Raw genomic sequence first — 17,069 nt, forward strand, 5'->3', positions numbered from 1 at the left:
GTCCAATAAGGATGAATGCTATCAAAGAGGGGGTTAGCTGGTCGAGGAGAGCTGGAGTTTGTTGGCTGTGTTGTGAAAGCGTTGGTGCTGTGAGGGGCTGCCCACTGGGAATCACTGAGAAGGGATGGAACTTTTGTAACAAGAAGACAACAGCATAACACAGCTCTTGAGCCTCAGAGCAGCTGATGCCTGCAGGAAAACAGGATTTATTGCTGATACAAATCTCTTGCAAGCTATATTTAAGGTCAGCATCTCAGATTCCCACTTCAACCTAGCTGATGTTTTCCTTGGCTGTTTGCTGGCTGGTGACAGTTCTGATGGCAAGGCTACACAGGGAGATGAGAACCTTTTCTCTATGGGCTTGGATTTTCAAGAGGAGGTGAATGCTTCAGAGATACTTCCTTGTCTTCCTTTTTCTGAAAGCACAGGCCTGGTTGGCTCACCATGGATTTTAGCAAAAGAGATAATATGTGCCATGCCAGCAATGTCCATCCTGCCCTGGGGTGCCATGTAGATTATGTACAACAGTATCTAGACTATGCACCAAGTCAGGATTTTTTTCCACACTAGTGTGATAGTGGGGTTATAGCCAGCCCACCCAAAAAAGGGTCATACAGCCCTTACCTAAGTCTGTGGTATTTGTCTGGTGTGCTATAATGCTTCCCCACTGCTGATTTGGTCTCCCATAAACACTGATATTGATATTTGGTATGATATGGTCCTTTCATGACTTGGTGCAGGAATTTAAAGTTTTGGGGACATGGCAACAAGGAACCTCTTTTTTGTTTTTCTTCCCAATAAAGAATAAAAGTCTGTTGGAGCATGGCCAAGTTACCAGGCTTCATGCTGCCCCTGCCCTGCTCGGGGAAGGCAGAACAGTTTGTGCAGGCCACTGAGGAGCAGGAGCTTTTATAGCCACTGCCTCCAGCTGAGCACATCTCTTCATTCCCATGCAGCTGTCGTGAGCTGGCCTGAGCACAGAGCCCAGGCTGAGACTGTGGGGTACAAACAGGCATATAATTATTAATCTCTGTTCATGCCATCACTTGGCACCAGAACAGAGGAGTGGGTGTAGAGCATTCAGAAGCTTTTACCTAGTGCATGGCTAGAGCTCTTTAAAGCTGCTATCAGTTAATAAGCAGCTAATGACCTTCAGAGGTCAGAGTTTATTAGGAAGAGAGTCGTCAAGCAAAGTGTCCAGGGACAAACTGCTGCACTTCACAAAGCCTGCCATCTGTGTAAAGATCACTGCCTTCCCTCCCTGTCTGCTCGCTTTGGGGAGCAGAAACAGAACCACCCCAGGCTGAACTGAGTAGGTAAGAGGACATGGAGTTCAAAAACAGGTAGAAAAAAAGAATGATGGGGACTTTCTGTCCTTTAGGAGAGGAAGAGCACTACATGAGAGTGTGCTTGAGTAAAACCTGGAGATTTAAGCAGAATTGCCATGTCTCTGTTCCCCAGTCAGGGCTTGCAGGGTGTGGGGCTTTCAAGCTCTGCTGTCCTGGCAGGGTTCCTGTCAGTTTGAAATGCCAGAATCACAAACCTTCATGGTAGCTTGTGGTGTGGTGTCACTCCTGCTGCTGATATTTGCCTTTACAGAACATAACCCCATTATTGCCTGTTTTTTTTAGGTCTGTAGTCTGGTCCTTCAGATCACAGCATGATTAAATTCTTTCTGAGAGAAGATATCAGTATGCTACATCATGCCCTATATTTTGCATGACATACTCTCTAGTTTATGTGTTTTGACCAATTTCTACTCTGTACATGAGCAGTTTAATGCACAGATCTGCAGAGTTAAGTTTACACTAAAAACCTCCTGAAAAGTCCCAACTTTGCAGCTTCAGGGCAAAGATGCTTTTATTAAAAACAGCAAGCCTCTGAAGTCTGTAGGAGACATACATAATTGTGTGTTGTGGAGTAACCAGTGAGACTGTTTACTGGAACATGAGCCTTTGTTTATTGCCTTAGAGGAGTAAGTTAGGTGATGTTTATATTGAAAAGCTGCACTGAACTTCCACTGGGTACAAGTACATGGGTGTGTGTGGCTTTTCTGTGGGAAGAGACCTTGGCTCATGCTGTTTTCTGGAGCTTTAAGTTGCTTGTAGACTCTATTGCTAGTTTTATTGAGGTTCAGAAGGTAGGAGGGTGAGTGCCTGAGGTCCTGATGTGCCATAGCTTTGGTTTTAGGAAAAGTTTTAGTTCTGCAGAGTATTCTGTTCTGCATTTAAAGAGCATGGCCTGTACTTGTGTGAGATTCCCTGCTCATTGCAGGGAAGCTGGACTAGGTGACCTATACAGATCCTTTCCAACCCAAACTCTTCCATGATTATATGATTCCAGTCAGCACATACCAAACATATCAGGAGTTGGTGGTTAGTCATGCGTTTTGACATGGGAGGAGTTAATATGGATGAAAGACTGGAAAAACGTCACAGCTACCTTGAAGAACATTCCCCATACATTTCTATTTAAAATCACACTTGCTTAATTTAAACATCACTATGCAACACTGAGACTGAATTCTTTGTTCTTTGGGATGTTGTGGTTGGTTTGGTTTTTTGTTTTTGTTTTTTTTTTTTTTTTTGTTTTTTTTTTTTTGTGTTTTTTTTTTTTTTTGTTTTTTTTTTTTTTTTTGGTTTTTTTTTGTTTTTTTGTTTTTTTTTTGGTTTTTTTTGGTTTTGTTTATAACTTTGAAGTGGGAGGCTCTTTATACCACCATATCTCAGGCACTTATTACAGATGCTTGTAGGTTATCTGTGAAACTAAAAACCTTTTTACTAGACAGGAGACCTCAGTTTTGTCCTATTTTTGTCAAACTTTTTTTTTTTATTGTTGTAGTAGTGGCAGAGCGGAAAATGCTTTAACTCCTGCTATAAACAAACATGTCATTTCTGGGAGAAACTGAACAGCTTTTCCCATTTCTGGGAGAAACTGAACATTTTGCTAACAGTGTGGCACTTAAGGTTTCTCTCACTTGATACAAAAAACCCCATCACAGTTAGGATGAACATCTGGCTGCTCTCCTGTTGTCCTCAGTACAAGGGATCCACTGCCTTGCAGCTTTATTGTAGGTAAACAGCTGTATTTAACAGAACAGCAGTGATTTTGCCTTTGCTCTGGCTTTGTGTGCCCCTAGCTCACAAAGGAAGAAAGAAGTTAATCATATTGAGTTTTCCTGAAGGTATTTCACTGAATAATTCAAAATCAACTAAAATTCACTTAATTAGACATATATTCATATTGTTGCTCTAATTTTTAAAGTGTTATAAGATGGATTTGGCATCAGAATGGATTCTACAATTGTAGATAACGGAGGAGAGCTGAGGACTTCACATACCTAGCATGTATTCACGCCAATACCTGTTCCACCTATTCCAGACCAGCAGATCTTTAGTGGCAAATGCAGTTTAGAGGTTTTTTAACCTAATCCAATGGGTCAGTACTAAGTAACAGAAAATTAGATTTAACTCTTTGTCATGAGGGAGCCTCAATTTGTCTTAGATTTCTCATCTTGCAGCTCAAGGTTTAGTTGGAAAAGTAAAGGATGCTGTCACTGGGGACATTGAAGTACTGTCTTCAACAACATTTTCAAAATCATTAAAACCATATTCTTTTCCTTTGGGGTTTGAAAAAAAAAATTATATTGGTTAATTTTGGTTAATTACATTTTGCTTTATAGTCAAAGGGAAGATTTCAGGCTGGTTTGAGCTAAGACAACTCAGAGGTAGCTGTGCCAAGTGGAGCTCTATGCAAAGCTGCTCAAGGGGACATGGTGGGCATGAGAACTTGGTGCTTTTCATGCACTAACTTTGCTTCTCACTGCAGGCTGATGAGGCTTTCCAGTGACTCCATACAGTGAATGCCACAGTCACATAACTGAAAAATTTCATGTTTGTTTCTCATTTTTAAGTAAAGTAGCAGTGTGAGTCTATCTACACATCAGCAATGAGGAAAAAAATGCTGCTCACCTACTAATCAAGCAGCAGCGCTTCTATTGCTTTAAGAAGAGCTTTTTTAATCTGGAGAGCTTCTCTGTAAGTGACCTCCTCAAGTCACTATCTGAGAAAAGAACCTAGTGTATGTGCTCTTCCTTGTGAGCTGGAAGTCACTTTAAATCTGCCAACACATTTGCTTAGCTTTCCTTTTAGAGCAGAGCCAGCTGTTCTTCAGGGTCTCTGGAGTATCTGTATGCTCTCTTAAACTCTCCTTTCCGGCTAGAAAATAGTGACAGTAGCTAGGCTGCTTCCCATACTAAAAGTTTAACAACCTTGGGTATTATTACATTGCTCAGATATGTTCATGGTCACAGTTCAGTCCCTGCTTGCCCTTTCTCGAGGCTTCATCAGCCCCATGTGCAGGCTCAGCTCCTGGAGCAAGGCTGGCTTGTGCCAGCCCCCTGGCACAGCCCACCTACCCTTTGCTTTTCAGAGCTGGTGGCACTTGACTGACAATTGGCTCTTCTGTCATGACCCCGATGAAATCCAGGAAAAAGTGGAAGGGATTCCGTTATCTGAAGTTAATTAGAAGTTAACGAGGCTTGTTTGAAGCCAGCAATGGGAGTCACAAAACAGCTAGTGATTAGAAGGGATGTGAAAAGGGCTCTGCTGAGCCATTAATCAGACAAAAAGAAGCAAACAAGTAACACTGACTCCAGGATGGTTTTCCCTTCTGTTTTCTAAGTATGAAATTCATGCCTAGGATTAAACTACACCATTTTAGAAGTGAGAGAGAACAGTTTTATGAAAGATTAAAGATGCTAAATGGGAGACAAAGGGAGATAAGAGGGAAACAAATTTTATTCCTCTCAGTTACTGGCCATGGAGTTCATTCCATCTTCTGTTGAAGGGTGCATGAACCTGTGCTCTCTGTCTCCTGGAATGACAGCTGTTGAGACCAAGCCAACTTCTCCCAGGTGAATACATTTGTACTTGTTCTTCCCCTCCTACTCTCAACACAGTGAGAAATCAAATCCCATACCCCTGAGCTGGGGTAGGATGGAGGGTAATTTCTGCAGGCTCCTGTAGCCTGCTCTGTCATGTCCACCAGCAGCAATGCTCAGGGATTTGAAGACAGAAATTAAAGCAATTGTGTGATGATCAGCACAACTGGGCTGTTCAGTAGATGCCAGAATCCTACTGGCAGAAGAACATCTAGCCACAAGAGTAAGCAAACTTAAGTATAATACAAGGGATTTGGTTTTGTTGTTTTTGCTACGTTGGGCTTTGTTTGTATTTAGGTTTATTTTTTTCTCCTCCCCAGATGTGGCAAGTGACTGAGTAAAGTGAGGCTCCTGGAGTGTTTTCCCCACCCTCCTGCTTCCCCCAAATATGGAGAGTAATTTATGAAAAAAGCTGTTGAGACAAGAATTTCAGAACTAAAATATTCACCTAGTGTTCAGATACTGGACAAGGGAATTTTCAGTTAGTGATACTTATTTTTCTCTTTAATCAATGTCTTTTTCAAATCAACAGAACCTTCAAAGTAGGTCCTGTGTTTTTCAAGTTTCTGAATTCAAAATATTTGCGACTTTTTTCCCCTTTTCAAGTGCATTACTTATTGGAAACCATTGCTTCTATAAACATCAGTATCCATACATTGATGTGCTTGATCATGCAATGAAAGTGGCTACAAAGTCAGCCAAAGCAAATTTAATTTTCTCTTTTATAAATAAACATACTGAAATATTTGTCCACTTCAGCAGAAACAGTATTTTCATGTTTTACTGTGCTATTTTGACTGGTTCCATTGTTTGCTACATTCCTGCTGCATTTAGAAGATCCTAATATTTTAACAGGCAAGAAGAAGGTGGGTGAAGGATGCTTATGAATGCCTTTGCTGGAAAATATAATGTGTATTATTATAGGTTTCCTGTGAATGAGAGTATTCCAACAGGAACCCCGGACCTGACAGTCAGTGGTGCCAAGACCTCTCTTTCACTAGAACCCATTTAAATTATTTTCTTGGAGTTGAAGCAATGAACTGAATATAATATTCAAGTAGTGTTGAGTATCATGATTTTATGTAAATGACATTGCATTTCCACTTCTTTTCCCCTTCTTAATGAAGCCTTTTTTTGACTGCTATGCACTAAGCAGGATCCCTTAGTGAGCTGCAGAGTGACAGCATGCAAGTCCTTCCAGTGAAATGTGAAATGTTGATCAGAAATTATCTGCATGTGGCTTGTTTTTTTTCTCCTTACCACTCTTTACTGCCTTGTATTCAATTTTCACTGCCATGTTTGTTTTGGCTGTCTCCATAACCCTGCTGTGACCTCTGTCATCAGGATGGTATATTTTTTCCCTGCCTCGTGTATCTCCTCTGTTTACTTCACAGAACTGAACAAGACCAATGTTGATCTGAATGTCTATTCACAGCTATGTTTACTGGCAGTATTTTCCCATGACAAAATTTTTGTTTTCTTTTCTCTGGCTTTTAACCAGTTCCTAGTGCATAACAGGACTTAATTTTCTATCTAGTTACCCTGCTCTCCCCTCCCCAAGTTTTTTTAAATAGTTCTCTCCAGAATTAGCTTTATATGCGTGGAAAATGTATTAGACATTTGAACAGTGTTTTCCATGCACTTAGGCTACTAAGGAAGATCTCTGGATCCACTAAACCCAGAAGAAGGAAAAATATATCCAGCCTGGGATATTTAAGGCAAGCACTGTTGGTCATGCCATGCCACATCACTGTCAGTAGACCTTTGGAGTTGCTTCCCAGAGTAGAGGATGAGGAAGACACTTCCTCAGAAGACCAGGGACATGCTCTTTCTAAACTGATAAAACTCCTTCAGTTTTTCCTTAAAACTCCATTAAACTCCTGCAGAGTTGGGTGGTCTGAATTCCTTCTACTGTCCAGGGTAGCTGCCTCTTGAGTTAGCCAAGTTAATTCTGCTTGAAGGGTTGTCTTGCCTCTGAAAAAGGGCTTGCTTCTTTTGGTGAATCAGACTCAACTTTTGTAGAACAAAGCAGGGAAGCTCTGAAAATGTTCATGCAGCAATTCTCTCCCTTGCTCTTATCTGATAGACCTGCAGTGCAGCAGGAAGCTACAGAAGTTCCCTCTGCTTGGGGGCTGTGTACCTTAGGGATTCTTTGTGATCTGGCTCATTCAACCTTGAAAGGTTTGCTCAGAAAAATTCTACTGGGTTGTCTTGTACACTTTCATGTGCAGAGACACAGTTCTTACCCTCATTAACAAATATGAACTGTGACTTTATATTAATACATTTAGGGATTGAAGAGATATTCCAACTCTTGCCTGCGTTATACAGAACTATGCTGCAAAACTGAGAGAATGGAGGTGCTTTATCAGGTGAAATTTGTGGACTTTGTGTGGAGAAGATATCTTACAAGGATGTGGCTGCTAATATATCTGATACTTGGATATTGCAACAGCTTTCAGGAGGGAGGAATTTAGACTCGGTGTAAAACCCTGACTGAAATGGAAAACAAACCTTTTGAGATCTAGGATCCTGCCTCTACTTTGCCAGGTCTGTGAATGTTTAACTAACAAGGAAAAATACCTTCCTCCTTTTGTGAACATTTTAAAGGAGGCTGGTTGTTATTGCCTGGAGTAAAGGAAGTAAGTTTATGGCTGTCTTGTTTTCCATCCCTTTCTTGATAACTCTTATCAAAGAGCATTTGACACATGTGGGACTCAGCAAGAAAACTTCAGACATTGTTGGTTTTCTGCTGCTACCCATGTATCAGGGAAGTGGCACATTGACACTGAGTGACAGATGAACTTGCCTGTAGCAAAATGCAGCTGCTCACAGATATGTAAAAATGAGGCAGCAGCATAAGTGGCCTGTTAGGAGAAAACTCCAAAAGCCCTCGAACATCCCTGGTGCTATCTGACCTATGCAACTGGTCAATATTGGATGTTTGTTCTTTATGAGTTATTTGCTTGGCCCACATGAAATGTGTTCTAGGTGACAAACATAACTGAACACCAGCTTTCTACAGGTGTACTGCAAGTCTGTGAAGAAATGGTCTATCATGACTGAAATAGTGCTGGATGCCTATAGCATTCTTTTAGGATAACTCAACTCTGGTTTTCACTGATTTATTTTTGAGAGTCATAATGCATTCAGTTGTAACACATCTCATACACTTAACATAATCCAACCATACACTAGAAAGTGTCATGAAAATTGAAAACACCTAAAATACTTCATATAATAAAATATTATCAGGTACTGGTTAATTTAAAGGCTGAAGAATAGAAGTGTGAATCTAATTTTATTTTCTAAGTGAAAATTAATATTTATTGCCTCTAGTAACAAAAGACAAGTCTGATCTCAATTTAATGGACATTATCAGAAGACTCTGAAATGTCAGCCTCCAATGAATTTAGTGTGATAAGTTCAGCCACTATTTTTTGACAATATGAAACCAAACCCAATATCTCATTCTCCTAGGGGAAAGAAAAGAGAAAAATTTGAACCAAAAGAAATGCAATCTGCCCTATACTGAGGAACTGTACCAAATCAAGCAGCTCCCTCACAGGACTGCTATTGTTTAGTCCAGATTTTATCTAGGAGTTGTGTCAGTGCTGTGTCTTCACGTTCTTAATTGTGGTGGTATTTCTGTTTGAGTAGCCTTTGTGGATGGCTAGAAAGCAAAGGGGACCATGTTTTTGCACCAGAAGACAACTTTCTGTGATCAGAGAACTGGACTGGCAGAAACTGCCCACTCAAATAATCACCCCCATGGGGCATAAGTGCATCTATGGAAAGAACTCAGGGAGGGAGAGGTTCTTTTAATGCCCTGATGAACCAGCCATGGTTATAAGGAAATAGTTGTTCAGAGTGCTGTCAGAGTGAAGCATAATGTTCTTCAGCTTCTGGTATTTGTTATGTCCTAGTAAATATTCTGATAAGGACACAAGGCACATTTTTAACAGCTTAATATCTCTTTCTGCTTTATTTCTCTGCTTTTTGAAATGGAGCTACTTATCATGTGAGTTAATTAATTTTTAAAGTCTTAGCCAGTAGTAGCTTCATATCTCACTTTGAAACTAAATTCCATTATAAAAGTGCTGTTTCAAACTTATGAGTCTGAAGTTTTTAATCTCTCTTCCCTCCTCCTTTAAGTGCCACAGCTGCTATATGGATTGCTTTCTTCTCTTCAGTTCTTAATGATGGTTTCTGAGGCAAACATTATTTTTGAACCAAAAATAACTCAAAGTAAATTTGGCTTAATGTAATACTTGTATATATTGCTAAGTCAAAGAGGTTACAACATTGATTTCAGCATTATCAGTACATGTCTTTCTTAAACTCTTTCCCAATTTCTGTTTGAAGAAAATAAATTGTAGTTGAGCAAACTTGTTTATGAGTTTTTGAGGTTAAATATTTTTGGAGCTGTGTCTTGTTGATTTGAATAGGGTTTTTTGAACAGTGGCCTACTTGAAATAACATTTACTGTTGAGAATCATTTATCATTTCCTTGGCGAATGAAAATGTGTGTTGCACTTTTGAGCACATCTCCATTTGGTTACTTGCATTTCCAATTTTCTTTTAAAACCACAGATTTAATTAAAAAAAAAATCTTTCTTTTAAAACCACATTCAGATTTACCACAGCATGTAAGTGGGACAGTGGCACGTCCAAGGATGATGTGCCTGGACAAGTTGCTTCTGTGCACAAGTACCTCTTGCCTGGGCTGAACCCCAGTTAGTGCATGAATTATAGCCAGGGACAGCCTGGCTGCTGCCTCCCCTCTTTGTGTTTACAACTGTTTGCCCTCCAAAGATGGAAACTGCTTCACTGTTTTCCAGAACTGAGCATTCTCAAAGCGCTGCTGTGATGCTGCTGATGGCAGTGCTGTGTTGTCACCTAGCACCAGAGCACACTCAGCTTGATTCAAGGTGAAAGCTCCTGCCTGCTGGAGGAGGAGGAGAGGACTGACCTTGCTCCTCCAGGCTGCTTGTTGCACAGAGACCAGTTTTCCATGGTTAAATCTGTAGCTGCAGCAGTGCTTTTGTTAGGGCTGCCTTCAACTGGAGTGTCAAGTCTAAGGCAAGAAGAGGAAAGTACACTCTCTCACATCCTTGAATGAGATTTAACAGTGACTGAGATGCCTAAGATTTGAAATATCTCAGATTAAAGACAGATTTTAGATAACAACTAGATGGGTTTTAGTATTTAAAGTAAACAAACAAATATATTCAGCATTCCACTCTGTCCCTTGGCATGTTGAACAGCATCCATTAGAGCACTGGATTTTAAACATTAGCAGTTATTGAAACCAATTTCAATAATAGACCATCTGTAAGTCAGAAATAATGAAAAAGTTAAAGAAATATCTGTTGCTTGAAAATGGGAACCCTCTTGAGTACTATTCTTGGGTACCAAAGCCTACAGGCGGAAAGACAATACTATTTGCTTTTTGTGGGAGTGGTCCCATCAGTTCATTGTGTCTGAATTGACTTGTTCAGTATCACACTTTCCTTCAAGTCTGATTAGCCTTTGTTTTTTTGCTCCCTCTCTGTCCCCCCCATATTTTTGTTTTCCTTTATTTTTTGATTCCCTGGATTGCTAACTGCTTTCTTCTTGTAGAAAAGAAGCAGAAGTATATGTAAAATCACTCACTACAAAAGGTCTGTATCATTTCTCATTCAGCATTCTGAGAATTGTTCTGTGGGAACCTGAAATTTCAGCTTCTTAACAATTCTGTTGTAATATGAAAATCTGAAGTTCAGCAGGAGATGCAAAATCTCACAGAAGTGTTTTTTCAGCTGACTTCTGCCTTTTGGTAGCATTTGAGTCTTGCCCAGATGTTAAATGGGGAGAACATAATGATGGAAACATCATCTCGTTGAGATGGAACAGGTCTGAATGCCATTTGGACTCTACCAGACCACCAAAAGTAGCAGCAGGTGCCTCCTAATTGTGTTTTGAAGGAAAAGAGCAGTGGCTGAGCTGTCTGAAGGGTCTGGTTATCTCTGTGTTATATTAGAGGGATGCCCTGGGTTCTGCTCTGCCTGGTTCTGGGATCAGAGCTGTTATGAGCCCAGAGCAGGGTCCCAGACAAAATGTCATCTCTGGGAGAACTGAGGGAGTCATAAAAAGGAGAAGACTAACACAGAACATGGGCTTGATATTATTCAGGAATTAAAGGTCCTAGACTGGGCGTGAAGTTTTGAGAAATACAAATTTTACACATCAACACTTGTTGCTTAATTGTTATGAATTAAAAAAAATATTCTACAATAAAATATTCCTCAATATTCTTCTTTGGATTAATGGTTTGGCAATTACAGAAGTGTCCTAAGGCGTCTCAAAGAAGTTCTAAATTTCTGACCAGTTTTGGAAATATCTTAATTTTGCATTTTCCCAGAGATTAGCTTTTGGGGATAAAGCCTGGGAATGAAAATGGAATTTTGTTAACATCAATATACAGATAGTTGGGTTTCTAGTTCTGTTGTTTGTTTGGTGTTGGAGGTTTTTTTGAGGATTTTGAGATACTTTTGGGAAACTGTCTTGTTTTTCTCACCTTTGAAAATTGGAAAGTTGAGTAAATTGAGTTGATGTCGATGTGGAGTACTTGCAGAAACTATTTTCACCGTTTTAAATTTTAAATTCAAAATATCAATCTTTCTTGGAATGGAATGATTTACTCCGGGTCAAACTAATAATTTAATTTAATTTTTTTTTTCCTGTGAATGGAACAGTCTTAAATTCATTTTTGACAGCTGTAAGGATGCTTATGTTTTCTATTCCCCATGCCAAGACTGGGATATGAAAAGAGAACTTTCCAGTAATGTTCTTTGCACAAAGAGAAACATGTTTTTCCCAATGTTGATTAGCACTTTATTGTTCAGATCCTCTGGAGGTCTTGGAATTGCCTTGTTCTCTCTATTAAAACATTTAAATTCACCTGTATAACTGGGCTTTTTACAGAGGAAAAGAACTCCTGCTCAGATCCAAGACTCAAAATCCTGCAGCAAACACTAGATGTTGCTTAGCAGACTTAATAGGCTTTTGCAATCAAGCTGCCAAAAAAGAAAATCACATTTGTGTGAGACTTCTGGAATATGAGGACAATAAAAAAGCATAAAATTGCTTGTGTTCAATAAACTAATGTGCTTTAACAATCTAAAAGTGAGTTTACCACTTTTCATTTTAAATTCTGCAAATATTTTGTCCTCTTCAAGCATTTAACTTGCTAAATGATATCTGAATTTGGCTTGTTCTAAACCAAAGTATTTTTGCCTCTTGTGAGATCAGAGAAATTTATTCATTTAAGTAGAATAGTTGTCGTATTCTTTTCTCTGTCTAAACCCTAATTCCAATTGCTTCCATGAGTGTTCATTTTATTTTAGGAAAAATTTATCATCTGAGATGATGAAAGCTACAATTTTCTCAGCAAGCTGTCAAACAACAGTTCTATTATCCTGTCATTTGCACATGAATAAAATGTCTGTAAGAACTAATAATAAATTTGCCTTCATTTTAATGTGACTGGTGATTTCTTGCTATCTCAAGGAACACTGCAGAATACTACAGGAAGTGCAACTGAGCAGGCAGTGATAATGTCATTTTAGCCCATCTTCGTTTACATGGGAATCCCTTCACAATCTGGAAATGTTTATTAATGTATGTAAAGTATGGGAAATTAAGGCCTGTCCCAACTGAACTAATGTTTATTTAGTTACTATGACTTAAGGGTCATAATATGTGAGTTTGAGTATGTGAACTCCTGTGGACTGCTGGGTGAATAAACAATGTGACAGAGGTTTTGCAGTAAGTTTATCACTGCTATTTGCTTTTTGTTGTTTTGGTTTTTTTTTGTTTTCTCTTCTTCCTGCAGTGAATATTCCTAAAAGATTTTTTTTAATGTTCCCTTAAATGTTTAAGAGATGTGAGCATGCCCAGAGTAAATACATAAATATTTCTATTTCAGATTCTCTTTTGGGTTTGGAAATGAGATTAGTCAAAGGGATGGAGGAAGAGGGAGAGCATGCAGTCAGCTGGAGAAAAGATTAAATGCTCTTTGATCACAAGCAGCAGGACTGCTCTTCCCTTGCTGTGTCCTGCAGCTCTGACTTTTAAGTCCTAGAGCTGAGAAATACACTATTTCCACTTCTTTTTCTCCAGCGGCAGCTGTTGCTACCTGAAACATGGAGGTCTGGATTTCCAGGGAGGTTTGGAGCAGGACTGCCTTGCCAGGGTGCAGGATGCTACCTGAGAGCAGGCACCTGGCCTCCACAGCCCTGCAGAGGTACCTGGTCTTTTGGGGGCCACAGCTGAAATTAATAGGACTGTAAAAAATTAATCCTGTGATGTCCTACCTTGTCATGGGGTGTATGTTTTGAGAGAGTTTATATAAAGCTGTAAAAACTTGCAAATAACTGAATTGTCTTGCATTCTCCAGCTGGTGGCTTTTTGTGTAGGATAGCCCTGGGGTCATGGAGACCCTTGGTTTTGGGGCAGGCCAGCAGATGCTTTTACTTCCTGGCATAGCTGGGTGCCAGAGAACAGACAGGAGGCATCCTGGCCAGGCCATGGGAAATGCTAAAGGCAGGGATAGGTCTTGGGCTGTGTCCCTAAGACAGCTAATTTATCTGTGCCTCCACCTGTAATTAATGGCCCCATAAAGGAGCCAAAGCTTTCCTTTCAAAAACAAAATAGGATAAACTTTGAAACTGTTGATTACACTGTTTTTTTTTCTCCAGTGTCTGGGGTAGTCAATAGAAGCCATCCATATCTCTTCCCTGCTTTACTGCCTTAGACTGGCTTGTAGCTGGCATTCCCTTGGACTGGAATTGATTACCTGTCTCTGAACCAGAATAATCTCAGCTCCGTGGGAACAACACACAGTCTCTACCCAAACATTTATGGAAGTCTCCTGGAAGGCAGGAAATCTCTCTTTGGGCAGATCTTGACTAAATCCTCAGTCAGAGCTCTGGCTTACGGGTGAACATGTAGAAAGAGGTGGGCAGGGGAGAGCAGGACTGGGAAGGACTGACATAAATTCTGTGTCACTGGGTCACACTGGGTCAGGCTAAAGGACTGTCTGGGCAAGGGTGTCTGTCTAGAGCATCCCAGTCACCATGCCAAACCCACGTTACAGCTCTCTTTCTGACAGCTCTGCTAATCCTTCTTGTAAGTTCTGTGTCAGTGACACAATTCTAAACGTGAGGCTGTTTTGGGCCAGCAGCAGGAGAAGAAAAGGAAAGAAAGAGCAGCATCTGCTGAGATCTCCCTCTTCCACATCACCACTGTTTTGCAGGAGGTGAAGAACATGAACCTACTCCTGAGCTTCCTATACTGACAAGAAAAAATTACAGCAGGCTGTCAGAGACAAAGCAGCGTTTGCTATCCAAGAACAGTTTAATGGAATTCATCAAACTGCCTGTGTAATATTACCTCAGGATTTCCCAGCCCATTGAAATGAGCTGTCCAGGTAGTCCTGAGCTCTAGATTAGGCTTTGTGCCTTGATGAACATTTCACAGTTCTCCCTTGAGCTGAAATTTAGAGGTTCTGAGCTCAGACTTGTGACTTGTGTAGGTTGCCTGGAAGCAATGGACTCTGGTTCTGTGAAAACTTGGTTCTGACTTCAGCTTTCACAAGTGATAGTAAAACATTTTCATCAGAAAAATTCCAAATGGTTCTAATCACAGTAGAAATTAAACTAGAATCTCTTTCAATTTCTCCATCAAGTGTTGTCAGACATCACATATTCTCACAAAATGTGTTTTTTTAGCAGTCACCAGATATCTGAAAAATCATTTTAAACTCAATATTTGATGGAAAACTTAAAGTGAGGAATTCATTAACAACTTAGAGGCAACAGTAGAAGAAGTTTCAAAGAACAGAATTATTTGAATTTATTACTTGCTGACAGTTTAGGTGTGTGTCTGTTTTATTTTAGTTATTTATATTCAGATTTGTATGACACCCATTTACTAGAATATTCTAAATTACCAGAATAAGAAACTGAGTAATTTTTCTTGCTGGACCAGTCGATCTTAATTTCATTCCCTTTCCCATTGGTTTGAGCTGAAAAGGATGTAGAGGTGGTGCCTCATGTCTTAGATATATTCTTTTATTTATTCTTTTTTTTCAATAGGAAAGATAAAATTGCCTGCATGGAGGCAGGCACTTCAGCACTAAAAAGAATGTGTATGACAAAGGCAAATACATATGTGACCAACTACTAATATTCACTAGAAAAAAAAATTGCATAATAGTTTCTTGAAGTATGCTTATCTTTTTGATATTATTCAGGAATTAAAGAATTTCCACAAATTTTTTTTCACTGCTGGAGAATGGAGGTTGTATAAATAGTTATGTTTTCTTTTGTTTTCCCAGTTCTGTTTCCTGTAGAGAAACAGAGTTTCAAGAAGTTTGGTTTAGGTTTCATTAAGCATTAGTTGAGTTATTTATGTTACAACAAAATTAATAAGTGGCTAGAATATAGATATAAATTTTTTCCGGGAAATGTTTATGCTGTTCAATACCTATTTTTTCCTTTTGTTTAGTTCTTTGTGTAAATAAAGTTAGAAGCTAACACATACAAGAAACAATCACCCTCTCTGCTATGTTCATTGTTTTTTCAATAGGATTTCAGACCATAAATTCCTTTCAGATCTTGGCAGAAACTTCCAGCTCTGAATATTATAATTTTCATAATATAATATAATATTCAAATAATATCATTCCAGAAGAGTAAGGCCTCAGGATGCTTTACATTTTTCTGTTCTCTCTGTTCTTGAGCTGGTTTTGGCGCCACAACTATATCTGTGTGTTGTGGTAGGAAGAAATCTTATCCACCAAATACCTGGTGTAAAAAGTTCTGCCACTGGAAATGCTGGATTATTCTTTCATCACCCATTTATTCATTGTTGTTTGGTCTTTTCTGGCTTTCAAAACATAAAACTTGTCACAGCTCAACTTTAGGATGAAGGAATAGAACTGTTAAATTGAATTGTGACAACAAAAAATCTCCTATCTAAAACTTCAGAAATCAAAGAGCATTTCTTGTTTCCACAAAGTCAGCAGTTCTAACACTGTAACTGCCAGGGATAAATTCTTTTCAGGCCTGAAGGAAAAGTGCTGTACAGCTCAGTGTGCCTGCAGAAGGGGGAAACCTGTCTGAAATAATTTGCTCAACTGCAGGCTTTGTGTGAGACTTTGAGCAAATGATCTCTGCTTCTAAAAATATGAAGAGTAATGAAAGCCTTTCTGCGTCTTCTTTTAGTTTCTAAGCTGGAGGATGCAGAGCTTATTAAGAAAGGCACAAAACGTGATCTTTCTGTAAGTCCTGTATAGGGTTTAAAGAGCAGGAAATAGCAGGGGGTGAGTGTCCACCTGTGCTACAGCCTTGTATTTGCCCTCTGTACACTTATTTTCCTGGCTTTGGTGATGAATTGAAATTGCAGGATGCTGCTCTCCAATTCCCTCTTCACACTGACTCAAGTAATGCTGCTCCCCAGTTATAACTCTCCAGGGGACAGGATTTTCTGAGAGCTTGGATTTATAGTGCCTGTGTCTGGTGGTGATGGAGCATGATGAATGGAAAAATAAGAGGGTCATGATGTTTTTTTAGCTGTTTCCTTTTATATGAATATGTTAAACTATGATTAGGCCGTATTCTTAAAATGAAAGGTAGGTGATGTCTTAGAGGAAGGTTTTTTTTATCTATGTGCATTTTCTGTCATTTTAGTCTGACAGCTTTTGTCATAGTTCAGTAAGAAAAAAAGGTGAAAAAAGTGTGCTTTTTCATTTAAATTTAGTTGCTTTTTGCACATCAGCAAGTGTGGTTTTGTTTCTTAAAAGAAGTCTGAAAATAGTATTTTAGATTGCAAGGTGTTAATTTATTTCTAGCCTAAAATTTGGGTTACACTTGCTTCTGAGTAATAACTTTACAATTCTACACTGATATACAACACAAGGGTTGCTCTAAGCCACTCAGTTTTTCAGGGCTGCTCATGGTTGACCATAAAATAGATATATGTACACCTAAGTTGTTCCCTACCTGGAAAGAAGCTTCCAAAGTGCATTTTAAGCAAGGACAAGGTGGTAATCATTTGTCTGTTTTGCCACTGCTTGCTTTGA

At 39.3% G+C, this 17,069-nt stretch overlaps 1 long non-coding RNA gene across 1 annotated transcript; it reads left to right on the forward strand.

Moving 5' to 3' along the window:
* The first annotated feature begins 36 nt into the window (after positions 1-36).
* On the forward strand, positions 37-9,583 carry LOC135300108 (uncharacterized). Its single transcript, XR_010361989.1, has 3 exons — positions 37-244; positions 4,812-4,915; positions 6,589-9,583. It is a non-coding gene; the product is annotated as an uncharacterized LOC135300108 (long non-coding RNA).
* Positions 9,584-17,069: the final 7,486 nt, after the last annotated feature.

The sequence above is a fragment of the Passer domesticus genome, chromosome 4, assembly GCF_036417665.1.
Source record: "Passer domesticus isolate bPasDom1 chromosome 4, bPasDom1.hap1, whole genome shotgun sequence".
Classification (NCBI taxonomy): Eukaryota; Metazoa; Chordata; class Aves; order Passeriformes; family Passeridae; genus Passer; species Passer domesticus.